At 42.1% G+C, this 16,075-nt stretch overlaps 2 protein-coding genes and 1 non-coding gene across 3 annotated transcripts in view; all 3 read left to right on the top strand.

Moving 5' to 3' along the window:
• DUSP16 (dual specificity phosphatase 16) overlaps positions 1-16,075 on the top strand; it is a 618,435-nt gene that overhangs the window by 325,057 nt on the left and 277,303 nt on the right. The window lies entirely within an intron of this gene.
• Positions 1-16,075, top strand: part of LOC134501531 (potassium voltage-gated channel subfamily KQT member 1-like) — a 212,319-nt gene that overhangs the window by 126,299 nt on the left and 69,945 nt on the right. The window lies entirely within an intron of this gene.
• Positions 10,483-10,599, top strand: LOC134501689 (U5 spliceosomal RNA). Its single transcript, XR_010068375.1, has one exon. It is a non-coding gene; the product is annotated as a U5 spliceosomal RNA (small nuclear RNA).

Here is a 16,075-nt window from a genome sequence, read left to right as displayed (position 1 = left end):
ACTTTAAGGACTAACAGATTTATGCTGGCTTAAACATTTGTGGTCAGGAATACTTTTAGTCTGACAAGCTTTAGTCCGTTAAGATTTATGATGCTGTAAACCTGTTAGCATTTAAAGTGTGAAAAGGTGCCTTGTTATTTCAGCGCTCAGTGATTCTTAAGCAATATTGCAAGCAACCCTGATTTGGACTTTTTAAAGTGTGCGTTTCACCCAAGTGAGTTTTTTTCGTCTGTGGGATGCTAAATTGTGTGCTTTAAATGTTTGTGTATCTTACACTCATGATTTGGGGGACTGAAATAAAGTTGCACACAAATCAGGTTTTGGGGTTTCCAGTCAAGCTTTAATTCAGAAACTAAAAAGGGGTGTGGGGGGGAGAAAGATAAGGAAAATTCTGGTTTTAAAACCTTCCTGTAAAAGTTAGCTGTTGATTACCAATTATTACAAATACTTTGCAGTTTTCTTCTGTACAGATGGCATTTTTATATGGAGGAGTGTCCACAGAGTGGAATTAAAAAGTCAAGATGGTGGCCGTGGCTGGGCCATGAAAGCCCCACCCCTTTTTAAGGGCATGGGAGGGTTTTAAGAAGGGGTGGGGCTTCTATCCACTATTGACTTTTGTGTCCCCACCCCACCCCCAATGGACTGATGCTTTTATAAATTTGGTAGTTGAATGATAAGAGTCCTATTTTCCCACATGGTTGTGGGAAACGCAGCATTAAGTCTGAAAAAGTAAACTACCCCTGGAGATGTCTGCCCAAACTGGGACTGGGACTGAGATGCAAGCATAGGCTAAGGCTGCCCAGGAGGGCAAATCAGCCAGCTGGCCTGGGTTGAAGTGTTGAGATCCGGAGGCAGAGCAAGAAGAAAGGATATAAGAAGGCAGGTCGGAGGTCGGTGAGTTGTTTCCAACAAGGAAACCAGACGTGGGCAAAAGAGACCAGACACAGGAGCGGCCCCATTAAAGGTGCTGGTGCCTTGCTTCTCAAGGAACCAAGCAGAACACCTATGCTTGGCTCCCAACATGCCTTCAGACTGGGAACTGTGCCAGGATTGGGCCCCTCAAGGGCACCTGACCCCTTCCACACCTGCTCCTGCTGATTGCCAGCTGGGTCACCCTCAGTGGTTGATTGCTTTGCAATTCTGAGGTGGCCTTTGGCTGGATCAGGGCCCTCGAGAGGAAGACACCTCCAAGGAACATACCGTAAAGTTCTCTTTTTGATGGCCTTCTACTTCAATAAGGTAGGAATAAGAGCTTCTTCTCGTTATGAAAGGCAGTTCCTTATGCAACAGCTTCCAGGGAATGGTTCTGTCTTGATTTTGCATCCAGAGAAGATGTGGCGCAGGCTAAACTCTTATCAGGAGCATCAGCTTCTTCAATCATGACACTGTTGATGAGGGACCCTTGGAGACAGAGAGCCAGGCCACTTTCCTAAGGAGTTCCATGATTGCCTTGGATTCCTACTGGGCCTTGAGAAAGTTGGAACAACAGCATTCTGAGAGAGGCCCTCCTTAGACAAGACTTTCCAAACAGTATGTGGACGTCATCAGATGTGACCTTTGGCAGAATCTCTTGCCATGCAGAAGCCTATCCTCAGAGGCATCTTAGAGGGATACTGTTGCCCTCCTGTCTTCTCTGGAGAAAACACAAACAAGAATTTTGTACAGAAAGTCCTGTCCTCTGGAGAATAAAGAGGGTGTCCAAGATACCCATTTCAGTATCTCTTCCAGATGGCATGAGCTTGTTGTATTATCAATTGGCAGCCCACACGATCTTGAGTAGGAATTGGTTTGAACTAGTAAAAGTTAATTTCTAAAAAATCTGACACATGTTTATTCTTTCTGCGTTTGTTCCGAAATATATACAGAACCATGTTGAAATTCTGATGACGCAGTGCGTAGGACAACAGCACCACCCCATTGCCATAAGTAGGACTGTCAGAGGGTGGAATGATGGAATTGACATTTTGCCTTGTGGTTGTATGATTTGGGACACCTACAGTAAGAAACTGACATAATCAAGAATGCACCCAATAAGAACATTGCCATCCTTGATTTATCCCCCTAAAGTCATCGGCTGCTCTCTCAGATCCTGCACAGAGCTAAATCTCTCCGCAACGTGGCCAAGCTTTCAGAGTGGAATCAGTTAAGACTGGCTGTTAAGAGGCCTTGGCTCAGCTGGTCCAGTTTACTCCAGTCGTAATAGGCTGCTGTCTCTCTCCTCTTAGGAACCGTGGTTTTGGCAGTGACGTCCCCCCCACTGTGGGAGATAAGGCCATTTCTACCATGTCATTGACCAGAGGCAGCCACAGAACATTAGAAGGGCTCCTCACTGTCGAAGCTGGGCTGTCTTAAAACACTACGGTCAGCCTGCTCCCAAGCAGACTGATATTATCTCATTAGTGGTGGCATTTTCTGCAGACGGTAGAACAAGGGCATCATTAACACAAGAGAGAGGACGACAGAAACGTTTACTGCATATTTGTATTTCTGTCTATTATACAGTAGATCTCAAATTCATGTTAAGAGAACGCCATTATTAGAGTCCAGGTTTTAAAAAGTGTGCAAAGCTGAGAATATTCAAGCATTCTTCATGGGGCAAGATGATTTTTAGAACATCAAGGAAAAGGTGGAGAGGAAAAACGTGCTTGGCCTGTCTTTCATGGCTGCGTAGGGTTGCAGTCCTAGAGAAAAGTCTGCACCAAGCGCTTCCCAACTTTTGTGGGGCAGAGGTCAAAAAACGCATTACCCCTCCCCAGTTTGTAATCTGTGTCCATTCTATACACAAAGTCTTTGGTGGGTGAAAAACCTATCAACTAGGTTGTCTTTAACAGAGCAGGTTAAAAAAGAACGAAAACCCAGTTGAGTGACTATGTGCTGGAAGAGGGATAAATTAATGCTCTCACTGTGGGCTAGTTTTTGCAAGTCATCTAAAAATCAAAAGTTGCTGTATAAACCCACATGGAAAAGGGAAAAAAAAACCACTTATGTTTAAGGCATTATCTTCCATTCAAAAATTCAGGATTAAAAAATAGCATGAAGTGTTTTAAGAACACTGCATCAGGCACAATAGTAAAAGCATGCCAAAAAACAGAAGAATAAAGTAGAAATGCAGGAGAGGCCCAGATCAGCACTCAGTTCCATTCTTACTTAGAATGTCAGAATCTCCTGCAAATGCTGACAGAATCCTGTCAGGTGGAGATGTGGGTTTGGGATCCCACGAAGACTTTAGTAACAGAGAGCCGTACATTTCCTCTAACTTAGATCATCTCTGTGGAACCGCAAACGTCATACGAAAATACCTGCCTTTGAAAGCACCAGTATGGGTTGCCATGTAAAATGTAGCTGAAACCAGACCATATTTTGCAGAAACTCATCAAATATTAGTGCAACTAAAATTAGCTAAGTATAAGATGATGGTACTTTACCAAACTGGTGAGCAAAAGTAAACATATTCCTGCCTTTCTGTTCAGGGTAGTGATTAGAAAGCATTGGCATGAGAAGAGAAGCAGGACCCCCCATTTTCTTTTCCTCCAGTAAATCTGGTGAGCCCAGTTCTATTTTGGAGAGGGGTTCTGGCCAATCAAAATTCTTGACTGGCTTCTGTGCAAAGCCTTCTCCTCTGATCCCTACCCAAGCAGATGGTTAAATCTGATGACTAGTAGCCATTCACAAACCATTAGTGCTCAACCGAATAAGTATCTTCATGTGCTCAGATTTTGCAGAGTAAACATTCTTAGCGCAGAATGGAGTGGTAATCTGCAGTCCAGGTGCACCCATTCAGGCCCCTTTTTTCTGCCACCTGGGGCCTTCCAAGATCATGGTGCTGAAATATTGGGCTACCTAACTTTCACAGACCCTCTCTGCAAAAGGAGGTGGGGGAATGCTATGCCTCCCAAGCATCATTATGATGAAGAACTTCATAACAGCTTGTGGTGGCTGAATTTAGGTCAGTTTTTAAAAAGGAGGTCCCCAGCTGCAAAAATATTGCCTCCTCCTGAACATGAACCTGAACCTGAACGAAGTAATAGCTGCAGTAGCAGCCGTTGTTGTTGTTGCTTCATGATAATCAAGAAACTGGGGATTAAGCTGAATACCCCTTCCAGAAATAATTATGGGTTTCAGATCAATCCAAATGATTTCCTAGGGCTTCCCTCTTACTCTGTCAGTCTTGAGAACTAAATTTTCTGGAGTAGTAAAAAGAGAGTAATATTTTCAGTCTCAGTGGTCTAAAGAAGACATGGATGATTTAGCCGGATCTTTCCCGAACAGAAGGTCTCTCATTCTTTTGTGATACTAGGTCAAGAGGAGCTTCTCACTGTGGACATTGTAGGATGTGTCAGTCTGTGGTAGCCAAAAATCAGGAGAAGTCTGATAGGGCCTTTCCTGGCTAAGAAATTTTATGAAAAGTGAAGGCTCAAGAGCCTTTCTGAAGAGGGGCTACCAGATTTCTTCTGATTTTAGGTCAAGAGAGGAGAGCTGTCCTAGCCTGTCCTTTTTAGGTTTCCCTGTGCTAGATATAAGGAAAGGAGGAGGAGTTAGCAATGCTCTCGCTAAGACATTAGAACATAAGAACTGCCCTGTTGGATCAGGTCAAGGCCCATCTTATTCTGCTGCTTATGGAAGCCAACCAGATGCCTTTGAGGAGCTCACAAGCAGGAAATGGAGACATGTCCTTCTCAAACCATTGCTTTCCTGCAACTGGCGTTAGAAGTAACACCGTGTCAAGACCAGCAGTCCTTGACAGACTTGCCCTCCATGAATTGGGAAAAATCAAAGCTAGAATTATGTCTCAAATATCTTTGGAGATGCATCTAGAAGAGCATCATCATGTCGTCTAGTCTTTTTCAATCGTGGGATTTCATTTCTGGCAGTCTGTGGGGGAGAGTGTTCACCCTAAAAGGAAACGTAAAAGTATTTTAAATAAATTATAATGAAATGATCACAACTATACGTGAGGTTGAGACAGTCCTTCAGATGCTAAGGCATCTTGTTTAGCATTAGGTCTTCAGTAGGAGCCTGGCGCACAATTTTTAAAGAGTCACCACACAAGTTGGATCGAACAATGGCGGTGTTTGGCCCATATCAAACCCTTCCTCCTTGTTTTCTCGAATCTTGGCTCTTTCATAATTGCCACTGAACGAGAGGAATTCCTCCTCCTGTTTACTTTTTGCTTCATGCTTTAAAGCTGAATCACTGGGACATTTGCATGAAAAGAAATGTCAAATGTTAGTCATTTGTTGTTGGTTAACTAACAAAGAAAAGAAAAGGCTGTTTTTTGCAGACACGCAGTGTTTCCAGTCTTTGCAAAGATCTACTGTTCTTAGACAGGTTTGAGGGCTGGTTATAATTACTCAGTGAGTGGTCTACCTATTCAAAGGCTCGGGAGTAATTTCAAATAGAAAATGCTACCTTTGAATGGGCAAGTCAATCGATTTCCATTCCATGTTACTCATGTCTGTTCAGAGATAGCCACAGGGTGAGGTCAAAAAAGTCAAGATGGTGTGCGCGATGGTGCGATCAAAGCTTCACCCATTTTTCATGTGTGTTACACATAAAAAGCCAGCAGAGCTTTCATTGCACTGTTGCATCTGCCATCTTGATTTATTTTACCACACCCGACGGATGCCCAGGCATCTGTTGGTTAAACTTCCACCCCACCTTTCATCCAGAAGTTCAAAACAGCATACAGGGCACACTCCATTCTTACCCCCAACAACCCTGTAAGATAGATGGGCCTACAAAAGAGTGGCCAACTCGAAGCCACCCTGAGAACCTCCATGTCTGAGGGTGGCCTTGAAACTTCTCCCCCATTCCAAGCCCAACACTCATTCCATCCTTTTGGCACATTGATCTAAAACTGATTAGATTTCCAAACCTCGTATCTTAAAATACACAATTTTCTTTCCTAGCATGACATTCTAAGCATATTTTACACCATTTTTGTAACGAGTCTGAAGGCCAGTGGATTGCTAAGTATTGATTCAACTGCTGGAAGTGAGTCTGCTCAGTTCCTTTCCAAATTTATACAAATTTAATTCTCAAGCATTTCTGTAAGGAGAAGGGATTCTGCTGCTATGAACCACTTAGGAGAAGTGAGAGGGAAGAAAGATTTTTATTTCCAGCTGCAAAATTCTGGTGTAAACAGTTGTTGAGTTTTTGCTTCTTTATTTAAGCAGACAAGGTTTATATTTCTGCCTAAAATGACAATTGCATAGACAGAGGCGTTCTGTTAATCTATTAGGAATTACCAATTTAGTACACCTAAAAATGGATACAAAATTTGAATAAAACAAGAGGATTCTTCAAACTTTCTGTTTATATCAATTTTTCAACCACTGCTATTTCTCACTCTTTTAAATATTTTTTTATTCCTAGTGTTTTTCCCGCATGTGCAGGGTCCATACCCCTGAAAAAATGTATTTTAGTTTTCCTGTAGTAGATCTGGAAACTAAGAAAAAAAATAAATTATTTTCTTACATTTCAATATTTTATTAATCTGGGGGGTGGGGGAGAGAATAATAATGAAACGACAATAGAATTACTTAACCAAGTGTTGATGATGAAGTGTTTCTCCAAATTTCCTCAAAAACACTCAATCAAAACATATAATTAAATGGGTGCTGAAATGGGGACATGTACCAAATGGTTATCAGTACCTGTTTGAGCACAACCATAAAAACTGATTAAATGATGCACTGGTGAGGTGATGTGGTAACAATTATTATTTTTATGGTCAGTTTCTGACTATTTTATATGGGGTTTCAATGAAATGAAGTTCAGATCCCAAGTCTTCCTCCTATTGCCTTTAAAGACATTCAAGAGAAGCTCTTGCATTTAACATACAAGTTTCTGAAGTGGTTCCTTCAGTTTTCAATGATGGGAATATTATTACATTTATTTCATTTGAAAACAAGCTGGAATCTGTGACCCAATCTTCCACAATATTTTGTGTGAAGTGATCTTTTTTGAAATGAGATTTTTGTCTCTGAACTATTGTGGAAGAACATTGCCTTCCTATCTTTAATCCAAGGATATGAACAGAGGTAATTTTTGCATCTCACCTGACATCAACATAGGTTTTACCAAATGATTATGATGAAAATCAAAACTTCCAGTTGTGCTGTCTTAATGTTTGAGATGGAAGGAAGGGTAAAAGTCCATTTATATTGGATAGGCAGTGTACCAAATATCTTAATGCAATGTTTGACAGTTGTTTTTGCAGAATAGTTCTGCTAGCATTAACATTTCACTTAACATATGAAACTTAATAATAAAGCATGAATATAACCATCTCAGACACAATGTCTTGGTTAAGTGAAATCTAAAGGTTTGGCTTCTATTCTTTTTCAGGAGAATGGGTTTACGAACCATTTCCCTCTTTTCCAGCTGTCACTAACTGAAGCATCTTCAGTTAGTACTTTGTAATTACTTTTTGGGAAATAAAATAGTTCCATAGAGAGAAGGAGATTTTAAAAGAAAAATGAGAGTTATAATAATAGGAAATGAAATATATGTTCAACTTACAGTCGTATATTTGTGGAGTTAAATAACAGTTTGGACAGAAAACTCCTGAGTCACAAATTGGTCAACAACATCCAGCAGTGATGGTTGGATTCCGTTGCTCTTTGATATTTTTTTAGGTTCAGGGGTGTCCATTGGGGAGGGGATCAAAAAAGCCGAGATGGTGGGTGCAACTGTGTGGTTGAAGTCCCCCTTCTTTTTCATCACAGGACAGAAGATACCTTCTTGTCCAGATTCTGTTGGGTTTGAAATAAATAAACAGCTAAACAGAGTTGTTATATGAATAAGTGAGTACAAATGCTGATTAATGTCATCAGTCAGCCTTTATTTTCTTGAAGGGCTTATTTTAAGGAGCAAAGGGAGACAAAGGACCTCTGTTGCCCCACCCCTTTTATGTTTACATTGAATTTTAAAGTGAATCCAGGAGACCAATCTTTTGCTGAGGTCAGCTCTGAATTCACATACATAGACATGTGTGCGCACACACACATACACACATTAATAGCACTGTAGTTATTGATCGGCTTTCCAAAAGCAAAGGTAGAGTCTGCCAAATAGTAGAATTTAGTTTGCAAACTCTTGTGCAATATAAAAAGGAATGGGTTGAGTTACTTTCAGCTGTTGTGGGTAAACAAGCAGCAAAAGAAAGACGACAGTGTTCAGGGGAATCCCGTTGGACGACCTCTTTCACTTTTGTCCTTCCCTTGAGAAATTCCTGGGTCGATTTTGTAATAAACAGCAGGAAGGGCCCAATTTTCTGCACCTGGGGCCTTGTTTGTCTGCACTTTTCTATAGGTGAATGGGCACCCAGAACACAGAAAGGAAGTGAATTCAATAGCTCAGTTTAAAAACTCTGCATGCCAATGGGCAAACGCTCAGGTGAAACTGCCTCAACGCTAAGTCCTTAACAAGCTATGCAGATAGCAATTCACAGAAAGGAAGGAAGAGGCTTAATCTCACTTCAGGACAACTTTCCCTATTAACTTCTTCATTAGTCTGCAAGCCCAGTTGGTTTCTCCTTCAGTCCATTGTTAAAAACTAACTAACTAACTAACCTTCTTCCTAGCAAGTGAGTGCCCTTCTCTGGCTAAGTAATTGAACTTGTTGGAGACAAGTATCTCAGAACACTTTTGTTAGTCATCAGTGGTCTCCTCCAGGCAGATGTAAGACTCAGCCTCCTCCTAAAAGGGGAAGTCCAACCAGGAAACACGCATGGAGCTCAAAGGGGTAGCTGTTGGAGAGAGCCAAGAAGATGACTTTGACAGAAATATGCAGGAACTGTTCCCTAGGCAAAAGGGGCAGAAACTTATTTCAGGTCTAGAATTGTGATAGAACATTCAGAAGCAGCTCATGCAGACGCCTCCCTGATTCACCGGAGTATAAGAAGGAGAAGGAGGTCCAGCATAATTAGACTTGCAAGATTCTATTATTAGAGTCAATCTCAATAAAGGTAGTTTTAGCCTTTCTTGGAGTTGATTTCCTGCCCTGATCTACCTAGTTGATCTGACAGCAGCTGAACTATTTTGAAAAGGGAAATTTTCATTTCATGGACATTAATATTGCTATATTTTAACAAAAGGAAGTCCCTTGTCACTGGTATGTCTGACCACTTGGGTTAAAATTTGTCACTCTCACCAAACTTTACACATTTACACAATCTCTAGTGATAGGGCAACAGGCAATAACAACAGTAGTGTAAGAGCTCGATTTCAGGAAGACTGAGGTATATAATGAGAGGTGACTCCCTGCCCTGCTGTTTCAGTGTTGAAATTCCTGACATTCAGGCAGATGTGCTATTGGGAAAGTCAAGGCTCTGAAGAAATGTGAGAAGCTGTGATTTGTCGTTATTTCTCATTTTTATTTATTACGGTTTCAACTGCTCTTAGTGGTCCTGCTGGTAAACTCTGCTTACATATATTGATACTCTGCTTTTCACTAATGCAACACCGGTGCCTTTTCAGTGACCTTAAGAAATCAGGTTGGTGAGGTTGTGAGGAAACAGACACTCAGCTGCAGTGCCTCCCTGTTGGTTTGTCAGGGACAGCCCCAGGAATAGAAGGGGACACTGGAAAGAGGTATGTAAGTTAGGGATCACCTAACTCCCATAACAGCCATAAATTGTTATGATTAGGCCAACCATACGTCCCATTTTGAACGGGACAGTCCCATTTTTTTAACATGTCCAGACCATCCCATCGTTTTAATATAAATGTCCATATTGTCCTGTTTTCTAAAAAAACTTACTTAAAAATGTGAAAGTTCCTGCGAACCTGTCAGAATGCGGTCTGACTTTGGGTAGAACAAGGGGGAGCTCAGCCGAAATGGCAGGAAAAAAGCCGCAGAGCTCAACCCGGCAGGAAACCTAAAAAGGAAAAAACAGGATTGGCTGATAGGCAGTGATCAAAGGGCAGCCGATCAGCTCCCGCCTTGAAAGGATGGGAAGAAAAGAACGTAAAAGCATGGCCAGAGGAGGAACGGCTGGTCAGGGACAACCTTTCACTAGACCCTCCAGCCCAGCCTTGCCTCTTGCAAATGGAGGAATCCGAAGATTCCCAGCCCAAGAAAACCAGAGAAGTTCCTGCCTGCCGATCCAGCCCGTCGCCCAGCCCTGCCCTGTTTTGCCATCCCAGTGTCCCGTTTTTGTCTCAAGGAAATATGGTCAGCCTAGTTATGATAGTCAAAGGAAAGTAGGCCAAGCACTAAAAATGAGACAGGTGAGGAAGTAGGACCTTCCACTGCTACATTTATTGCCCAGAATATACATATTTTGAGGATGGGGGTTGATTTTAATATGAATTGATATGAGTCCTACAGGAAAAGGTATTTTATGGAATCACATTGCAATAGCAGTCTAAACAAAGGAGACCACCAGATGCATAGACCAGAGTGACAGACCATCTTCCCTGCTCCACCGACAACAGTTCACCCCTGGGCATGAGAGGAGTCATTCCCAGCCTTAATATACTCTGGTTTCTCTTCAGATCGTGTAAACCTTTCGCCTTTTACTCAAGATTTCTGTGGAGAGGAACATTCATGAGTTTTGTACTAATTTTTTGAGGAATTAGCCACCCAGAGTCCCTCTTTTGGGGGAGATGGGCGGTAATAAAATTTGAATAACAAACAAACAAACAAACAAGCAAATAAATAAAATAATACAGGAGAGCACCTTTCAGCTGAAAATTTCAGGGTCCATACTTGTTGCAGATCCTTGAACTGTGGTTCGCTTCCAAATTCCCCATCACCTTGAACCAACTAGACCAGCCTTTCTCAGCCTTCTGACCCTGGAGGAACCCTTGAAATGTTTTTCAGGCCTGGGGGAACCCCTGCACATTCAGGCTCAAAGATATGCCAGAAGTTACAAAATTATTCTATTCATTTCCTGGGTGGGCCTGTCTATATGCATGAACAGTGTTCTTAAACTAAAAATAAAGAATGAAACTTTCCTCTTGAATGTGAAGTTCCTGAATTTAAAATAATTTTTTAAATAAATTGTGATCTCCCAGGGGACCCCTAGGGACCTCTCACGGAACCCTAGGATGCCGTGGGACACTGGTTGAGGAACCCTGAGCTAGACCCTTTATTCTGGTTTGGATGGGGAATTCCACAACTTGCAACCACCAGGCATGAGTTGTGCCTTCCAGCTAGTTCTCGTACAGATGAGAACTCTGCTCCTAGGACTAAGTGCTGTCATAGGATCCTGTAGGATTGCCTCCTTTTCTGATGAGTCCTCTACAGTTTTGTGGCTCCAAACAAGTCTGGTTTGGAAGAACCCAAAGTCTGCCATGTTCTTCTTAAAGGCTCATAGAAAAATCAGTAGATTTAGCTTTGCCTGGAAGACATGTGTTTTGGTAGGATTTATTCTAAGGTTAGCAGTTTAGGCGCATGGAGTAAAGTGGCAACACAGAGGGTGCTTAAGTGCTCACGCTTCAGCAGATGGTGCTGTTCGCTCTTTGTCAATAATTGATTCATATAATGCAGGGGGGGAGGGGGTGTTACTTATAAGGAAGGACCAGAGAACACCCATTTTCTACCAAGCCAATTAATTCCTGCTGTCTTAGCAGAAACCATTAATGTTAATTGTTTTATCCCTACCTAGATCTTTGTATTTAGTCAAGTTTTAGTTTCGTGTAAAATTTTTGGCTATTTGGTTTTTCGATTAGGGAATGTTTTAATAGAAAGGCGAAGTTGTTCCAAAATGGCACAATTATTAAACAGGAAGGAGGAGGAGGAGGAGGAGGAAAAAGGACAATATGGTCATGTAGCAAAAGGGCTCTAGTAAATCAAATCAGTTAAGTGAATAATTTAGAAATGCAGCAATGCTATTTAAGCATTCTAAATGAAAAAGAGCTGAAATGAACTCAGTGTACTGTATTGAGTTCATGAAGGGATAGTTTCCAGAAATATCCACAGGTGGATCAAAAAAAAGTCAAAATGGTGGAGATGACCGCATGATTGAAGCCCTATCCCACTGCCATCTTGACTTTGGGACAACCCTGTCAGTTTCACTTCTGATCCCAGGAGCATTCCCTTTTTTTCCTCCGTATCCTTGAATGGTTACCATTCCTTGGGAAGATTTTTCCACCCTTTCCTGCTGCATTAAAAACTGTCATCTGAAACACTTCCATTTGGAGGCCTTTATAATATCCATGAGGTTTATTTTCAAGCAAAATCTCTTTCAAATCAAGTCAGAAAATGTCCGTTCACTTATGAAGTGCATTGCAGCCGAGAGGGGGACTCTTTTCTTCATGTAATTAGCTAGGCTGTTATTGAAAAATAACGTTTTCAGATGCAGGAGATGGACTCCTGGCATCTGCAGAAGTCATTCCTCCCCATGAAGGAGTCAGTTGCTTCCCCTCTCTTTTGGAGGGAGTAAGTGAACCCTAGGTTTGAAGATGGAAAAGTCAACTTACCTTGATTAGTATCTTATCTTATATTTTTAAGTTTCCACTTGCAAATGTCAGAAGAACTCTCCTCATCTTTCATTTCTAGTAATTAATGATGACTTGGCCATGTTGTATGTATGCATTGTAAGTTTAGGTAATAATGACTGAGAAGATCACCACGAAAGAAGGAACAGCAGAATCCAACTTTTAGGGCAACGCTGTGTTCAGACTCTTATTGAAGAAGAAAAGGGCAGAAGGATGTAGATCCCCCTCCAGCCCAATCAGAGAAGGGAGAGATCACTTTATATCTGTCTTTACTGCCCCTTTTCTTCTCATGCTTGCAAATAAGGGTGCAAAATCTATCCTGTTATTTCCTTTTGCATAGCAAAGATTGATCCACTGACCATGGAGTGAGACATGATCAAGTAGAAAGGGGGCTAGGAGACTGTTGTTTCAGCTTGTGAGCAGGGACATCCACAGGGGGTGTCAAGGAAGTTAAGATGGTGGCCGTGACCATGTGATCAATGCTCCATACCCTCTTTACATGTGCTGTGTAGGTAAATGGGTGGGTCTTTGATTGCATAGTTGTAACCACCATCTTGACTTTTTTGACACCACCCTGTGAACACCGCCGCCTCTCCTGTTGAGTCTGTACATGAGACAGGGCTCACGAAAGACAGTAAAGAAGAAAGAAGGTGGGAGGGACTGAAAGTCAACAGGGTCCCCACACTACTGGAGGGAGATTCCTGTCCATGGGAGCCATGGCATCTTCTAAGAGAAACTCAGCAAAAAGGACTTCTCTTCCAGCGCTGCCCGTCGGTACAGTCACCCATGTTTCTGGGAGTATCTCAATATCATCTGCCTCACAATTTTATTTGGAGGCTCAGATGTGATAAACCTCTGTCTATACCCCCACCCCACCTGCCAGGCTTTCTCAACGAAGACCATGAAGACTATCAAGCCCAACATAACCAGCTCAGCTCTGGTTGACCAAGAACCGGGAACGAGTAAGGTTTGAAGAATGGAGATTCTAATCTGAGGAAGCCCATCCCATGACTCTAGGCTGAGCTAACACCAGCTGGTTCCACATGGGGTACATGCTGGCAGCTGTTCAGTGGCAGCCTCAAGCCGTCAGTGCTTTTGATTTAATGGCATTTTGGACACCATATGTCACCTTCTTGGCAGCACCATGCTGGGAAATTTTCCATTATGTCTCCATGCTGACTGATTTCAGCCCAGAGTAAAAGCCATTTGATAGTGTATATCAGACATACATTATGGAGCACGTGGATGGCCTCACTCTTTCATTCTTGGCTAAGCACTTGACACAGTCTTAGCTTCTCATATTTTGACAGCAAGATCCAGGTGGCTCTGTTTATTTCAGGGAATGGAAAAAGCAGCTCCGCTTTTGAGTGAGCAGTTGCAATCCAATCTTCTGGGGCTGGCTTCCATTACTAATCCAAATTCACTTGGGTGTGCACCTGGCATACAGTTAAAGCTCCCGACACTGCTGAAAGCTGCAAGAGGAAAACACCAGGGAGATGCAGAATGTCAGGCCACAGAACTCTCGCTGCCCACAGAAGTGTTATCTGCATTACCCTTTTTGTAAGAAGGAGGAAGAGAAGGAGAAGGAGAAGGCTCTTTTTGAAGCAAAACCTTAGCAAAGAATAAACTTCTTAATTATGATACGGTTTTCTCTTCTCCTTCTTTCTTCTTGCCCATTTGGTTATGGTGAATCCCAAGAGGCTTGTGGATTAAAAGCAAGGGCTGGTTTGTAAAGAAACTTGCTGTTGATGGATTAGGGCAGTGTGCCGGCCGTAACCCGATCCATAGTGTGCGTTCATCCATTTGAAGTAAAATACTCTGACTTGCTTTACGCTTCCTCCCGCTCTTTGCCGTTCAGCTGGTGAAACTTAACACCGCCTGAGGTTTTATTGCAGCTTGCAGTTCACCAACAATGTGGGTCGTGCTGTGAAAAATATAGCTATAAATCACAGCTAGGGATACAGTAGAGCGCTCGCCTTTTTAAAGGGCTATATTCCAAAACCGTAACTAAACGAACGCGTGTCGTGTGTGAGATATGTATCTAGAGGGAAGCAGTACAGCTGCCCACTTTTGAAAAGGGCAACTTGATTGTAGCTCTGATTTTAATTTAAAAAAAAAAACCTGCTGAAGTTTGATTAGGTGCTTCATACATAGACTGATTTGAGATAATGAACCTCCCAAGAAAATTGTATGCTTCAGTTCTCATAGATAATATCATGGTTTGTGAAAAAAGGAAATGATGAATGTATAATATTGCAGGAGCCAATCTGCAAGTGAAGTCCAGAGATTAATGCACAGCTTGTGAACATGCAGATTCCATTCCTGAATATTATATTGAGTGACAAAAATAGGGGAGTATTGGTGTTGAAATAGGAGCCATCTTCCTGGGTGAGGCAAAAGATCCCTCTAACCCCTACCAGGGTTGGCTTTCAGTTGGGAATGGTCTTGGCTGACCTGGCAGTGAATGTGCTTTGAGCAGGAATGCACACCTGGGGCCTTGCAAATTTCCCCACATGCCTCAGAATTACACCAGATCAGAGGCAGGGTGGAAAATTATATAGCTGTTGGCCTGGCTGGAAAATAAAATTGAAGGTCTGTAGGAACATCAGGTTTCAGCTTTGGAAGTTGCCTCAGAGGGCCAAAACCCTAACCTTGCATTTAGTACAACAGTGCACCTCCAACTTAGCAGGAACCCACCTTCTTTCCTCCTCTGTGTTTGCACTTGGCAACTATCCAGAATCTGGTGAACTTGGTAGTGTGGTGAAGATGGGTGATATCAGATCTGATGTATAAAGCTGGGTCAGACCCATCACTTGTGCCAGTATTACAGTGAGTTTAGCAAAAATTTATTGCAATTAAAATTCCCCCCCAAAACATTTTGTGAGCAGTCAAAGCTCATTTGAAGAAGGTGTCTGGGAGAAAGGGATAGCAAAACCACTGGGAAGGATAACCATGCAGTTCTGCCAGGATATCCAGGCACAGAAGTTCGGTTTTGAAAACACTTCAACATTTCCCAACATGAGAATTCATATCTAGGTAAAACCTTGTTTTGTTTTGTTTTAAATCATTATCCAATTTCATGAATAGAGGGTATTTTGACTGCCACAGCAACTGCCGAAGGTCTAGCATTCACAATTGTTCCATGCTTTCAAGCCACCATTCAGGTTTTCAGCCTTACATTTTCAAGGCTTGATAATGGTTAGTGGAAAAGTCAGGCTAAAGCTTTGGATGCTACAGACTCATCTTCTAAAGCGAGCAATCAAAATTCAGTAGCAAAACTCTCATTTATGGCAGCACAGGTTAACCTGGAAATTACTTTTTCTGAAAACGATCAGCCATTCTTTAATGTTCAAGATGATATACGTTAAAATGCTCCTCAACACCGGAGGCCATGGTGGCTGCAACCACACAGTTAAAGACCCACCTCCTTTTTCCATGCATTGATCATAAAATCTCAACTCAAATGTCAAATGCCTTGTCTAACCAAAAATGCAGTGTCACTAAAATGTCACTCGATGACATTTTAAACATGTTCTGGGCCAATAAGTGGAACTGTTAGAAAGATCACAAGCCTTCTTGCCATGAGAAGTCAACATGTTCTTCAGTGGAGGCTTACATTCCTTGGC

This window comes from Candoia aspera, chromosome 7 (genome assembly GCF_035149785.1).
Source record: "Candoia aspera isolate rCanAsp1 chromosome 7, rCanAsp1.hap2, whole genome shotgun sequence".
In the NCBI taxonomy this organism is placed as follows: Eukaryota; Metazoa; Chordata; class Lepidosauria; order Squamata; family Boidae; genus Candoia; species Candoia aspera.
Note: the sequence above shows the minus strand (reverse complement) of the source record. Positions and strands in the feature narration are given on the sequence as shown.